Source organism: Panthera leo, chromosome B1 (genome assembly GCF_018350215.1).
Source record: "Panthera leo isolate Ple1 chromosome B1, P.leo_Ple1_pat1.1, whole genome shotgun sequence".
Lineage (NCBI taxonomy): Eukaryota > Metazoa > Chordata > Mammalia > Carnivora > Felidae > Panthera > Panthera leo.
The window spans coordinates 112,971,604-112,986,614 of record NC_056682.1 but is presented as its reverse complement, the minus strand read 5'-3'; the positions used below and the strand labels follow the sequence as shown (position 1 = coordinate 112,986,614).

The 15,011-nt window shown below is 35.5% G+C and overlaps 1 long non-coding RNA gene and 1 pseudogene across 3 annotated transcripts in view; one reads left to right on the top strand and one right to left on the bottom strand.

Annotated features, from left to right (window-relative positions):
• The window catches only part of LOC122217956, a 61,387-nt gene that overhangs the window by 42,682 nt on the left and 3,694 nt on the right, over window positions 1-15,011 (bottom strand). For 2 of the 3 annotated variants that reach the window (XR_006201778.1, XR_006201779.1), the window contains exon 2: window positions 13,246-13,295. This is a non-coding gene — a long non-coding RNA (uncharacterized LOC122217956). Of the gene's footprint in view, window positions 1-7,189; window positions 7,294-13,245; window positions 13,296-15,011 lie in introns of all 3 variants that reach the window. The other variant, XR_006201777.1, reaches the window with a different exon arrangement.
• LOC122217954 lies at window positions 13,708-13,958 on the top strand (annotated as a pseudogene).

The following is a 15,011-nucleotide window of genomic DNA, read 5'->3' as shown; positions in this document are numbered from 1 at the left end:
GAAATCCTATATGGTGGTTCAGGGATTCAAGCAACCAAATCAGAAACTGACAGTCCTCCTACAAGATATACCCACAATAACATATTCTGTTGATGTAAGTAGGTATAGAGCCCAATCCATAATCAAAGGGGAAGGTAAATAGAACCCAACTGTCAATAGAGTGTGTAAGAAATGTATGGCCATCATCTTCAATCCAGCAAGTAGAATTTCCCACTTAGATATTAAAACAACAACAACAACAACAACAACAACAACAACAACAAACTCTTGATGAAAGCTAAAATATGAGCAGAAATTTCAGAATTTCTGAAAAATAGTGATAATTTAAAATTCTATATATAGAAATCAAGATACTTAAAAAAGCAATGAGCAGAATACTCATAAGTGGCAAATACACACGTCAATAAAAATAGAAGTGATTAAAGTAAGCAAATTAAATTTCTAAAATAATTAGAAAACAAAAGGATACAAAAGAAGCTTAAGGAAGCAAATAATGAAGGTAGAAATAGACATTAATGAGGCAGAAAACAGAAAAACAGGAAATCAAATGATTATGCTCTTTTGAAAGAAATCAACAAAAGAGACGAATCACTAAGAAATTTAATTTTAAAGAAATAAAGCACAAAAACATAACATAAAAAGAGAGAAGTAACTATTGATAGACAGAAAATTTTAAAAATAAGAAAAGACTACTTTGCATACCAGTATGTAAATAAACTAGAAAACCTAGATGAAATGCATCATTTCATAGGAAAATACAATTTACCAAAATGGACCCAAGTATTGATGGAAAGCATAAGCAGAGCAATTACACTAGAATTAAAAGAAGTTATCAGGGAACTATCCCACAAAAGTCACTATGCCCAGATGATATCACTAATGTCTAACTATGATAGATAGTTTAAAAAGGAGAATATTTCAGATCATATCATTTATGAATAGTAATGCAAAAAATCCAAACTCAAATTTTAGTGAACTGACTTCAACACCACATTAAGGAAACATCATGACTAAGAAGGGTTTATAAAGAAATGCAGGGTTGGTTCAATATTAGGAAGTCTATTAATATAAAGTTCTATATTAATAGTTCTGAAAAAGCCTTTGAAAAAATTCAACAGTATTCCTAATAAAGACTCTCAAAAAAAAAAAAATGGGTGAATACTTCCTTTACGTATAATGTTCATATATCATAGATTGTTGATTGGTAAATGTCATATATTTTGATATGATTAAGGTTAACATATATACACATATATTAATGTATATACCCTCACATTTATGTGTGTGTATGTGCCCATATGTACACACACACACACACAGACACACACACAGACACACACACACAAACACAAAGGCAACATTTTACCTAATGTGAAAACACAAAGACATACCACCAAGGACAGGAACCAGGCAAGAATACCTACTGTCTCCACTATTATTTAACATAGTACTAGAGGTATTAACCAACTCAATTAGATAAGAGAAAACAAAATTGGAACAACAACAACAAAAAAGGAAGTAAAATTATCTCTACTTGCAGATGATGTTATAGCAATGCCTGAAAACCTAAAGAATTAGTGATAAAAACTCAAAAATCAGCAAGGTGGCAGCATATAAAATCAACACACCAAAATTAAAAACTTTTGTATATACAAATAACCTTGGAAAAGAAAACCTTGTTTACAATAGCCAAGAAAAATCTAAAATATTTAGGAATAAATAAAATGTGAAGTATTTAAAATTTACTTAAGGAAAAATCAAACCTGGAAGATATAAAAATAAAGTTGAGCAAAAAGGCATTCCTTATTCCTGATTAGGATGTTTCAACACCATCAAGATATAAGTTATCTCCAAGCTAATTTATAAATTTAATATCCCAATAAAAATACCAACAAACTGTGTTTTTCTGGAGGTAGACACTACTTAGAAAAAAAGGGAGGTAATAAAACATACACACATATATTTGCTTATTCTTTCAAAGGAACACAGGTAACAAAAAGCATTGAAACAGACTGCCTACTAAGGATGTGCGTGGAGAATTGGGGGGTGAGGAGGGGGTGGTTTAGTGTGGAAAGAATAGGGGAAAGAGTACACTTTTGTGAGTATACTTTTCGAAAATGCTTTCCTTTTGGAAGCTTATTAATGTTCCATATATTCAAAAATTACAATTGAAACCACAAGTATGGGAAAATAAAAACATAAATTAAATGCAAACAAAAACAAAATATTCAAACTGTATTTCCAATTCGTAATCTGTCTACATTGAAGGGGGGGAGAAATAGTTCAAATATGTTTTTCATTTTTGTTTTAAATTAAAATTTTAATTTTAAGATAATTGTAGACTAACATGTAGTGGGGAGAGGCTAGGATGCTTCATTACAGAGTGGCAAGGATCAAAGTCTAAGCTCCTCACCTGGTCTTTGCTTCAGTGAAGATGGGGCCCCAGTTTTGTCTTCAGTATCTGACTGGAGTAGACTGGTTATTGTCCAAAAGTTTCCTGTCTTGCTAAGCTGCGCTTTCCTAACTCTTTGGCTAGAGAAAGCAGCCTTTTGTTGTTTTTGTCTATGCTTGTTGGCATTTCTGGATCGCCAGCATCATCAGCTCCAAGTGTGGCATACAGAAGCCAAAAGGAAAAGCCAGGGAACCCATCATCCTGTTGTCCCTTGGGTCTTAAGTGCCTGGCTAGTCTGCCTTCTCTCCATGTTTCAGAGTTTTCTGTTTAAGTATAAAGTCCACATTATTAGTTGTAATGAACAGAAGGAATAAAGAGAAGTATATATTCCGTCTTACTAAAAATGGAAGTTTTTCCCAAGTGACTTTCGAATATAGTCTTTTTACTACATAATCTTGGTCTAAGGGGGAAAAAGACCCACGAACAAGCCTTTTTTTTTTCTGGTATAAGCATAACAATTCTAAAATGATTTCCTATGCATTGTAGGAATAAATGATGAATGAATGGGTTGATATTCTTGGAAAACAAGATTTATACTGTGCAGGAAGATGCAAATATGGGGGAAAGAAAGGCAAGGAAAAACTTGGTCGGGTGGATTGAAATTTGGAATTGAAGGTATGAACTGATTATTTCATCTATCTATCCATCCGTCCATGCATCCATCTACATATGTTTGCCTCTTTTAGCTCTTTGCCTTTTGAACCAGCTATAAGCAATTATATTCTAATAGTAATCAGCACACTTAGTACCCAAATCTTGCCTACTAAATACCATTCCCCATTAAAAGGAACATTCCTTGTAGAAACAGCTGATTTCAAGACTGTGGTAGGGAAGGTAAGAGTTGAAACAGAAGCATCTTGAGTCAGAATATAAAAAAGTGCTAAAAAAAAAAAAAAGTGATGGGGTAATGTGAAAAACCCCCTTGAAACCACTTTGAAGCTACTTCTCCTGGCTAAATCTGAGACAATTTGAACACAAAAATAAGTAAAGACAGTAATGAATTATAACCCACTTAGTAAAATAGAGATCCATGAATCAATCCATGGATAGTATATAGCAGACAGGTAGGTAGGTAAGAATATAGATAGATAGATAGATAGATAGATAGATAGATAGACAGACAGATAAAGAAGAGCTGTTCCTTATATCAGAAAATTGATTGATAAATCAGGAGTTGGAAAATCACCATTTTGTAATTATCATACTGAAGATTGGTTTGAGCAAGAATCACCAATGAATGACAAATTTGGGGGGGGGGGAAATTTGAGGAGGATCAGGATATTTGCATGATTTTCCAAATGTCTCCCCACGGACTGCTCATTATTGCAATGGGAAAAAATAATAACTATACAGTGGATAAGTAGAACAAACCATTGGGAAAAGAAAATTAACATCACTAGTAAGGGGGCAACAGACATAACCTGCCTTGATATATGATTTCCTGAGAAGGACACAGTATCAGTTACACAGTATTCTGGCTGGGGATGCAATAAACTGAATCTTATGAGAAAGACTAGCCCACATTGAGGAACACTTGAAAAAAACTGACCTGTATTTTTTGAAAGTACTTCTGTCATTAAGATAAAGAAAGACTGACAAATTGCTCCAGATTAATGGAGACTAAAGACTAAATAACAACTAAATAAAATGTGTTATCCTGGACTGCATCCTGGACTCTTTGAAGAGAAAAATAGTATAAAGGACATAACTGGCAAAATTGGGATAAGGATGATTGATTACGTAAAAGTATTATATCCATGTTAAGTATTTTGAATTTAATAACTGTACTGAAGTTATGTAAGGGAATAAAGTCAATATTCGTGTTTTTAAGAATTGTGCATGTAATACTGAGGAGTAAAGGGTCATGATGTATCATGATAATGCAACCTATGCTTCAATACATATTTGGAAAGAGCAAGAGGTTGATAGCGCAAATGTGGCAAAATGTTAACAATAGATGAATCTGGATAAAGGATATTTTGGAATTCACTTGTAACTTTATGAGGTTGAAATTGTTTCAAAGCATGAAAAACAACAATGCGGGATAGTAGATGAAAGATTAGAATGAAGGTAGGAAATGAAAACCCTATCCCCTAGATAGAAATTTGGAATGAAACTATTTTTGTTTGGGTTGGCAGAGTTTATGATCATAATCATTTTTCACATATTCAACTCATACTGGAAGAAACAACAGAACTTCAATGAATGTAAATGGTTAAATCAGGTTCCTTAGCTTGTTAGGGAAGGCTAACATTTAATTAGCAGTGAAAACTGAAAAACTGAAAATTGATTATGATATTAATGCAATTAAGGTGCATTTTTTTTAAGTTTATTTACTTTGAGAGAGAGAGAGAGAGAGAGAGCACGTGAGCAGGGGAGCGGAAGAGAAGGAGGGAGGGAGAAAATCCCTGGAAAGCTCTGTGCTGTCAGCGCAGAGCCAGACTCGGGGCTCAAACTCATGAACCATTAGATCATGACCTGAGCCGAAATCAAGAGTCAGATGCTTAACCAACTGAACCATCCAGGCGCCCCAAGGTGCATCTTTAGATAGAATTCAATGGTGCATATGTATTATTAGAATACGACCACTTTAGGCAGGCATTTTTGGTATTTGTTTAAACATGATCTATGCCATATGTTCCAACACACTATATCTATAGCCAATGCCCAAACACAGCAGCTGATTCTTTTTCTTCTGGACAAATGGAGTGTTTCCTTGGCCCAGGAAAATACTTACAAACTCAACATTCATTGAATTCTCCATCCTCAGGACTCCTTCCTCCACCTCCTCACACACTCCTGCCAATCCTGATATCCTTTTGCCCTTAGCAGAATCTTATTTCACTTTAGCAATTTGCACATTTGTAAAATTGGACACCTGGGGTTTTAACTTTCAAAGCATAGCTCAATGGGTGTGTCCCAGCTTCTTGGCTTCTTTGAATATGCATGTGCATCTAGTGCATATGTGCATGCATGGCAGTCAGCTCCTTGATAAACTGGCCGTCTTGTACTCTCTTGGAATTCAGAGTTCTTCATGTATGACTACAAATTTATTGATTGTGGTCATGTTTCAGAGGCCAAACTCTCAGAAGTAAGTGGCCATGTCTGTCAATTTGCCAGGTGTCACATATGATCATTTAATAGGTGATATCATGACCATGGAAATTCCTTTGGAGAATAGTTTTATGGCTCTGATATATACTTATACTGAAACAAGAATGAGCTAAATTATTAGCTTTTTGCTTGATGGCAGAAAACAAAGTCTTACAAAGGATAATCAAAGATTAAAATAGAGATGCACATGTAAAATTGGGGAGTAAAGAGGAATGATGTAGGATGATGTATGCAACCTATTCTTCAATATGTATTTGGAAAGAGCAAGAGATTGATAATGCAAATGTGGCAAAATGTTAAGAAAACTGGTGAATCTGGAAAAAGGATATTTTGGAGTTATTTCCCCACTAAGAGAGAATCAAGACCTCCTTACAGTCTCATAAGAGGCCATTTATTATCTCAATTTGAATTAATGTTTTTCTTGCTGCGATTGAACGTCTATTTGCCCGTATATTTTGGTTGATTATTTTTTTTGTGAATAGCTTATTTTTTGACTTTTCACATTTTTTCTTTTGGGTTGGTCTTTACCATTTTAATTTGTAAGAATATTTAAATATTAAGGATATTAACTGTACATCTGTCATACACATTGCAAATATTCTTCCCTTGCTTTTCACATACTGTTTAGCATTGTGGTGTTTTGCATAGAGAGATTTCACATTGCTGTATAGTTAAATCAGTTCATATTCACACTTATAATTTCTGGCCTTACTACTGTCCTCAAATCGCATATTTATTCTCCAAATGTTCTCCTGCACTTTTTATAGCTGTATTTACTGTGAAACTTTTAATTTATATGCAGTTTTAATCTATGCACGATGGGAAGTAGAGAGCAAATATAATCCAAAATTTTGGTGAATTAAATATTTGGTGAATTAACTTAGTTTTATAAATTTAAAAAAATTCTTGGAACGTTACAATAGAAGGATCAGACTATGTTTAAAATATATTTATACTGAAAATTTAAAAAAAATATATAATCAGAAAACAAAAAATATGCCCTGCCTCTAGTTAGCTCTAATCTACATTGTGGGACAAGGGTATGGTCATCTAGGTAAAAGACATTCTATGCACTCTAAACATTACTGGGGGTAGAAGTGCAATGTTTTCTCCATAGAGCAGTACTCTCAACCTTGATTATACATTGGAATCACCTGCATTTTAAAATGCTGATGCCAGATCCCAGAGATTCTGATTTCACTAGCCTGAGCCTACCTATCTGGGATTTTAAAATCTCCCCAGGTGGTTATATAATGCACAGCTGAGGTTGAGACCACTGCATTAGAGCTTCTTCCTGATGTCTAACTGATATTATTTGCTAAAAGCTTAGCTATGATTGAAGTAAAGTTGTGTGTCTAAATTTTAGTACTAAAACCCTCCCATCTCTGAGCTATAATCTTAACTGAATATAGCCTGGAGAGACCACTAGGATGTTGGCATTGAGTTGGATATATTCTTTACCTTCTTCTGTGTACACTGTACAGACAATGAATTTAAGAGATCTGAAGAAGTGATGTGTCTAAAGAATTTTCCGAATAATTTCCAATGAGAAAGCAAATTTAGCTCAGCATTTACCTTAGAAGTATGTGAATTTACCTTAAAATTATAACTATAGAAGCTTACCTTAGAAGTATAACTTTCTACTATGATTTCTTTGCAGATTCAAAACCAGGGACTTTCATAAAAGCTTTGTAAAGCAAAATGTTGGCACTTCATGTTTCATTTTCCTTTTGGCATAAAGTAACAACATACCAATTATGGATTTTAGAGTGATTTTTTTTTCTGTATTTGGCAAGAAATTTTTTTACAATGAATGCATATTACTTTTATCATTAGAAAAGATGTTATGTTTTAAACTAAAATTAACATTTACATCATATGATCAAAACTCTAAAAAGTATGCAGAAGGAAATGCATTTGTTATTAATTGTTGCCTCCAGATGGCTGAGACTATGAGCAATTAACTTTTTCCCTCTTGCTGTGTTTTTATATTTTCTAAATTTTCTGCCATAATTATGTTACTTCTATAAAGGAAAAATATTTATTTAAACATTAAAAATTCACCATGGGTTCATATAAATCACCCAAATATTCTCAATAATTTTTATTTTATAAAACCAATACAACCATTTAAATAGTATTCTGGGGGCGCCTGGGTGGCTCAGTCAGTTAAGCATCCGACTTTGACTCAGGTCATGATCTTGTGGTCCAGGAGTTGGGCCTTGCATCGGACTCTGTGGTGACAGTTCAGAGCCTGGAGCCTCCTTCAGATTCTGTGTCTCCCTCTCTCTTGCCCTTCCCCTGCTTGTGCTCTGTCTCTCTCTCTCAAAAATAAACATTAAAAATATAGTATTCTGTTAAAAATGATTTTATTTTATATTTTTGATTTAAATTCTTCACAATTTAAATAATTGTTTCATTCTCAAGAGGAGAAATTTTGTTTTTCTATCTTGATATTTCCATGCAAGGAGGTATCACCAGAAGCTCTTTTGGCATTCTTTCTCCTGTTTTGTTTTTTTCCTCCCCTTCTTCAAGCCTCTTTTTCAAAGAAGAGTTGCTAATGTGAAAGTCAAGTGTCAACTGGATCCTAGTTGCAGTCAACAGACTCAAACTTGAGTCTGCCCCCTACCTCCTGCACTGCCCGCCTCATGGATTGGTCAGAATTAGATGCCTTCCCTGATGTCTGGTCTTGTGTGACCAGGCTAGGAGGGGGACAGGCTGACTTGTCTGATCTGTGGGCGCCTGGGTGGTTGTCAAGGCTGTTTGCAGTCCTCTGTTTTCAGTCTCTTTGTCCATCTAGCTCTTCATCCCAATAGTTCCCAAGGCTAGAAGGGGGGGAAGCGTGAAGCCTTATTTTGGTCTGAGTCCAAACCATATTTGCAAATCCATCTTCACCAGGGCATCTTGTAGGCTGAAACTTACTGTGCCTCCAGTAATAAGGGTTGTTACTGTTATCTCTATGTAGGTATCTGCGGGTTGTGTTTATGGGCTATTGGAGCAAAATCTAGAAGGGGAGTAGACCATGGAGTAGAGGAGGAGTAAACTGTTGGTACCCCCAGCTTCTCATACATTCTCCTAGAAGCATTTCATGGATGACATCCAGCAAATGTTTATGGGGTGTCTACCACGTGTAAAACCCTTTGGAGTGGACAAAGTCCTCAAAGAGTTCACAATCTAAGTGTGCATAAGTGTCTGTGTGTGTATGTTGTTCAAACCTGCACTCAACTAATTATAATGCAGTGTAGTAAGTGGTAGAAGAAAAATTAGCAAAGAGCAGTAAGAATAGAGAGGAGGGGCATTTCACTCCTCCACTCCTTAGCTCATGCCAGACTTCCATTTTCAGTAGACAAGTGTTTGACAGCCTGTTATAGAAGTACATGACAACATGTCAAGAGATTTTGGTCTCAGTCTGTTCCACCACTAACTGGGATACCTTTTTTCTATGGGCCTCATTTTCCCTATTTTGGTAACAAAGGATGTTAGAGGTGGCTTTCCGTTATTCCTTATAAAATGCTGTGATTGATTCCTTTCAGTGGATGAAAAATTAACTGTAATTTGCAATTCACTGCCAATCATAACACATATTATCTTTGAGTCAAAAGACACCTTAGAAGTCATCTGGTACAACACTCTTAATTCACAGAGAAGGAAGCCAGCACCTCCAGAAGGATGAGTGTTTTATCCAAGGTCAGAGCCATTATTGGTACCCAGGTTTCCTTACTTCAGTGCAGCCTGATGTTAGACTAGAAGAACAGAATTTGGTTAAGAGTTGCTGGACTAAATGCCCAGCAGAATTTGACTCAGTACAATCAGCATAAAACAAATGTATGCAATCCAAGGGATTTCAGGTGAGATACATTCCCTTGAGCAATCAACTGGACATTCTTGGCAGGAGGCAGTAATGTGATTGGGGAAATATCTATGAATACCATTCTTTCTGTGCCCCAGAAATGTCACCCTTCTCAGGAATGTGACTAGCTGGGTGTTTAGAAACATTAAAAAGCATGTGAAATAGACTTCTAAGATAATGAAAAATTTCCTCTATTCATTTTAGAGTAAGTAGTCTGTTTACAGTAGATTAAGTAAAAGGCATATTACTGGGTTTTGGTGAGCTTGGTGTTCTCTCTTGATTTGTTTCTCGATTTTATCAGTGACTTTTAGGTGAATGTTAAGTACAGAGTCAGTAACTGTGAATTGCTCCAAGCACTGTGTCATGCTGGAAAAAACAAAGGAACAGAGCCATCAAATGAAGTTCTGGTTTAAAAATAATTCTAGCAAAGATCAATTTGTTTAAATAGTAAGTGAGTCTAAGCACCAAATTCACTCCTGTGCCCTCTGACTTTGCTCTCAGTTGGCCTCCTCCTTGTACCCATCCAAGAACAGCATGGACAGCTGTGGTAGAAAACCGGGTGTGTCTCTGGCTACGGGGCTCAAATGCCACACACTAGATTCTCTCTCTCATCGTGGCATTTGAGGTTGAGATCCACACGTTGGCTTTGTTCCCTAGGCAGCTGGGAGGTTGTATGGGGTCACAGAGCTTCTCACATGGGTGCATGGCTTCCCTTTCCCAGTGGCCTCATTTCCTCTGAGGGTAGAAGCAATGCATTTCCATTCTCCTTTAGTATTCCTCAGAATTTTCCAAATGATGAAGTGGGGTTTTACTTTGGGATGATGCTATATTTGGGGAATGACTTGTATGGGGGAAAGGTACTTCACATAACCATCAGCTTCACAGAGGACTTTTCTGTTATTGGGTTTTTGGAAACTATTTGTCTGTGGGTAGGTTTTTGAGTCTCTATTCACACACACACACACACACACACACACACACACACACACACACACACACACAAATGCATGCACACATACTGCAGGATGTTTTCATCTGTTTGTTTTTACTTTTAACTTGATAGTCATTCATTTCTTCACTTGACAAAGATATACTGAGTGCTTGCTCTGTGCCAGTAACTATCTCTTTATTAACAAGATGTACGTTTGGTCATGTGACTTAGCAATCTGATAAGAGTACTTTGGAGTAGTTCCCTCTGCAATAATTAACTTTAAATAAAAATAAGCCAGTCATCCACATGAAAAGATGCTCAACATCACTCATCATCAGGGGATTACAAATCAAAACTACAATGAGATAGCACCTCAAACCTGTCAGGATGGCTAAAATAAAAAACACAAGAAACAACAGCTGTTGGCGAGGATGCAGAGAAAGGGGAACCCTCTTAAACTGTTGGAAGGAATGTGAACTGGGGCAGCCATTCTGGAAAACAGTATGGAAGTTCCTCAAAAAGTTAAAAACAGAACTATCTTATGATCCAACACATGCACACCCAAAGAACACAAAATACTAATTCAAAGGGATAGATGCACCCCAGTGTTTATAGCAGCATTATTTATAATAGCCAAATTATGGAAACAGCTCAAAAGTCCATCAACTGATGAATATATAAATATATATTTTTATTTATATTATATATTTATATATTATATATATTTTATATTAATATTTATATTATATTTATATTAATATATATATTATATATATTTATATATTAAATTTATATTCCTTATATATATATATATATTCCTACACACACACACACACACACACACACACCATGGAATATTATCCAGCCATAAAAAAGAATGAAATCTTGCCATTTACAACAACATGGATGGAGCTAGAGAATATTATGTTAAGCAAAAATAAGTCAGCCAAAGAAAGACAAATACCATATGATTTCACTCATGGGTGGAATTTAAGAAACAAAACAAATGATCGTAAGAAAAAAAAGAGAGAGAGAGGCAGACCAAGAAAGAGTCTCTTAACTGTAGAGAACAAACTGATGATCACCAGAGAGGAGATGGTGAGGGATGAGTGAAATAGGTGATGGGGATTAAGGAGTGCTTGTCTTGGTGAGCACCCGGTGATATTTGGAAGTGTTGAATCACTAGATTTAGTTTTTATACTTATTAACTAATATTACACTGTATATTAACTAACTGGAATTTAAGTAAAAACTTAAAAAGAATAAGCCAGTCATTAAGCAATAATAATTTTAGAGAGTCATAAAAGGAAATGGGAAATATATCCAAGGGCTATTCTCAGCATCGGCTTTCTTATTTGTGTGATCATGAGTTTATTAATGTATTTGCTCTTCTCCTAAGAGTGAAGGAGTTCCTTGGCATGAGAAGTAGAACGTGATTCCTATGGTGCTGCAAGAATGATTCAAACTACACCAATCCCTTCAGATAAATGCCAGGCCTACTATAAATATTTTTCAAATCCAGAAGACCTCATACATGAATTATCACTGATACATTCAAAAATGATTTCTAACTTTTGATTCTATGCTTTTGGTATATCTCTCAGTAAATGTAAAAGATAAAAAATTATGTTTTTCCTCATAAATGTAAAAATTTTTAATTTACAGCCACAATTCCTGCCTTTATCTTTTGATCCCTAGCCAATCTAATTCAGATTTGACTACCCTCTTGGGGGCTATGTTTTCTATTCAGGCATTTATTTTTTCTCAAAGAATGGTGAATCAGGAGATCATTTGTTCTTGTTGAAGACTCAGATGTGGATAAAGATGATTATATATCTAGGGGCGCCTGAGTGGCTCAGTCAGTTAAGTGTCCAACTCCTGATTTCAGCTCATGTCATGATGTCATGGTTCATAAGACTGGACCCTGAGTTGGGCTCTGTGCTGGTGTGGAGTCTGCTTGGGATTCTCTCTCTCCCTCTGCCCCTCCCCCACTCATGTATGTACACTGTCAAAATAAACATTAAAAAAGATTATTATATAACTAATATTTCCTATACATGAAACATTCCACATGGAAATTTGTTTTAAAGCTCCATAATCATATTACATTACTAGGTTAACACTTATCTGAGGAAAAGTAAAATATTTAACAGTATTAAGACAAGCTTGATAGGAAGTGATGGAAAGACTCATCTTGAAGAGACACAGTGGTGGGCCAACTCCAAATATTCTCAAGAGAAATTTTAAAGGAAATGCTTTAGTAAACCTATACCTATACATAAAAAATAGACTAAAAAACTACTTCAGGTGGAAATATGAAATTATCATATAAAACAGTATTAAGTGTATGTTTCCACCCACACATGCCTAATTTCAATAATTATGTCAAGTAACCATGTCCTTTCTCAGTAATTGTCAGGGAAAAACTGTCCTGTCAAGGCTTCTTTATGTTTCTCCTCCTATGTTGGAAATATGTAATATGTTGGATACAAATTAATTTGCTAATAATGGGGAAGATAGAGATTTGAAATTTTAAACCAAGCATCCTTTGGAGAATCATTCCATCTTATGTCTCAGGTTTTAAATAGAATGTATGGGGGTGCCTGGGTGGCTCAGTCGGTTGAGTGTCCGACTTCGGCTCAGGTCATGATCTCACAGTCTGTGAGTTCGAGCCCGCATCGGGCTCCATGCTGACAGCTCAGAGCCTGGAGCCTGTTTTGGATTCTGTGTCTCCTTCTCTCTCTGACCCTCCCCCATTCATGCCCTGTCTCTCTCTGTCTCAAAAATAAATAAACATTAATAAAAAAAATTAAAAAAAATTAAATAAATAGAATGTATGTTTTGGACTCCTGAATGTTCTTGACATGAACTATTGAGGCTACAATGAAGAATCCTTACCTGTGAGGTCTTGAATTCCAGGTGGAATTTTGAGTAGTTTAAATGTGGCTCTGTTGGAAGCAGAGAAACATTCTAAGGGAATTCCATTATTTTAATTTTTTAAAAATATTTATTTTTAAGGGGGAGAGGGGCAGAGAGAGAGAGAGAGAGACAGAGAGAGACAGAGAGAGACAGAGAGAGAGAGAGAGAGAGAAAGAGAGAGAGAGAGAGAGAGAGAAAGAAAGAGAGAGAGAGAGAGAGAGAGAGAGAGAGAGAGAGAGAATCTGAAGCAGGCTCCAGGTTCTGAGCTGTCAGCAAAGAGCCTGCCGCAGGGCTCGAACTCATGAACCACAAGATCATGACCTGAGCCAAAGATGGACACTTAACCGACTGAGCCACCCAGGTGCACCTTACTAAGTTTGTTTTAAAATTACAACTTTAGCCGTAAAGATTGGGACTGGCTGGGAATGCAAAAGGATCAACATGGCTTTGGGTAGAGATTTACTACACTGTCCTTGGAAGAAGAAAAGAAAAAACATAAAAAGAAACGGTTAGTTCAAAGCCCAAACTCCTATTTTATGGATGTAAAATGTCTAGGTTATTACAAGATTATCACAGTTTTCAGCCATGCTCAGATGGTTCTTTGTGTAGGCTGTTCAACAGCGTTGGACCAGCCAACAGGAGGGAAGGCCAGACTCACAGAAGTGTGCTCATCTAGAAGAAAGCAACACTAATGATCCACATAACCTCTTGAATTTGTGTTATATTGCAGAACGCCTTATCAGTTCAGTAATTCAAGTCACTCTACCAAGATAATTAAATTATGTTTAATTTTTTAAAGTATACAACAGTGACCTCCTATTTTGGTGTCAGTTTTTCAATGAAGTTTGGATTATGGGCAAAAAATAAATACATAAAATTACAACTTACACAACCAAATCTTAACTTAAAAAGGAAGGAACACCCATAAACTTACTGCTTATTCAAATAAATCACTATCAGTTTTTCTGTGTCTTTTATCTGTTTTACAAAAATAGTAAGTACTATAATTGTAGGACAGATAAGCATTTGTATTTTTTCTATTAATACTGCAACAAACATTTCCCTTTTAATGAGTATATCATAATCTCATAATTTCTTAACTATTTCTGTTATTGTAAATGAACACTCTTTCTAATTTTTGCTACCATTAGTAACATTACAATACCTTTTTGTATGATTATAACTTCTTTTTTTTTGTGGAGAGATTATTCCTTTAGGGAGAAATTGCCAAGTGTGAGATTACATAGTCACCGCCTATGAATATTTTTATGGCTCTGAAATGTGTTGCCAAATTGCTTGCTAAAAGAGTTGTACCAAATGCAAGTTGGCTTTTAAAGGTCAGACTTATTTTGATACAAGATCAACATATGTGTTATATTAAACTGACCACTTATCTAACTGGTGAGAAATAAAAAATATTATTTCCTAATATATAGAATAGGAATATAAGCCAGGAATCATGCCAAAGTCTGCTATATTGTGAGTGGGCCAGGCAATCACAAATCTCAGTTCTGTTCATTTTGGTCATAATTATAAAGTGGATCCCTTCTGGAAGTTATATTTTGGACAAGCTATAGCCTAAGGCCCAGATAAGATAATCTCAATGCTTCTTTTTGCCTCAGCACACTTCGGAGGACTGAGGCCATCATTTTACTTGTTTATATGCATAGTGAGCTCAATTTTATTTTGTAATTTCCTTCATTTGAGAGGATTAAGAATGAAGATGATAGTTAGTTCCCAAACTC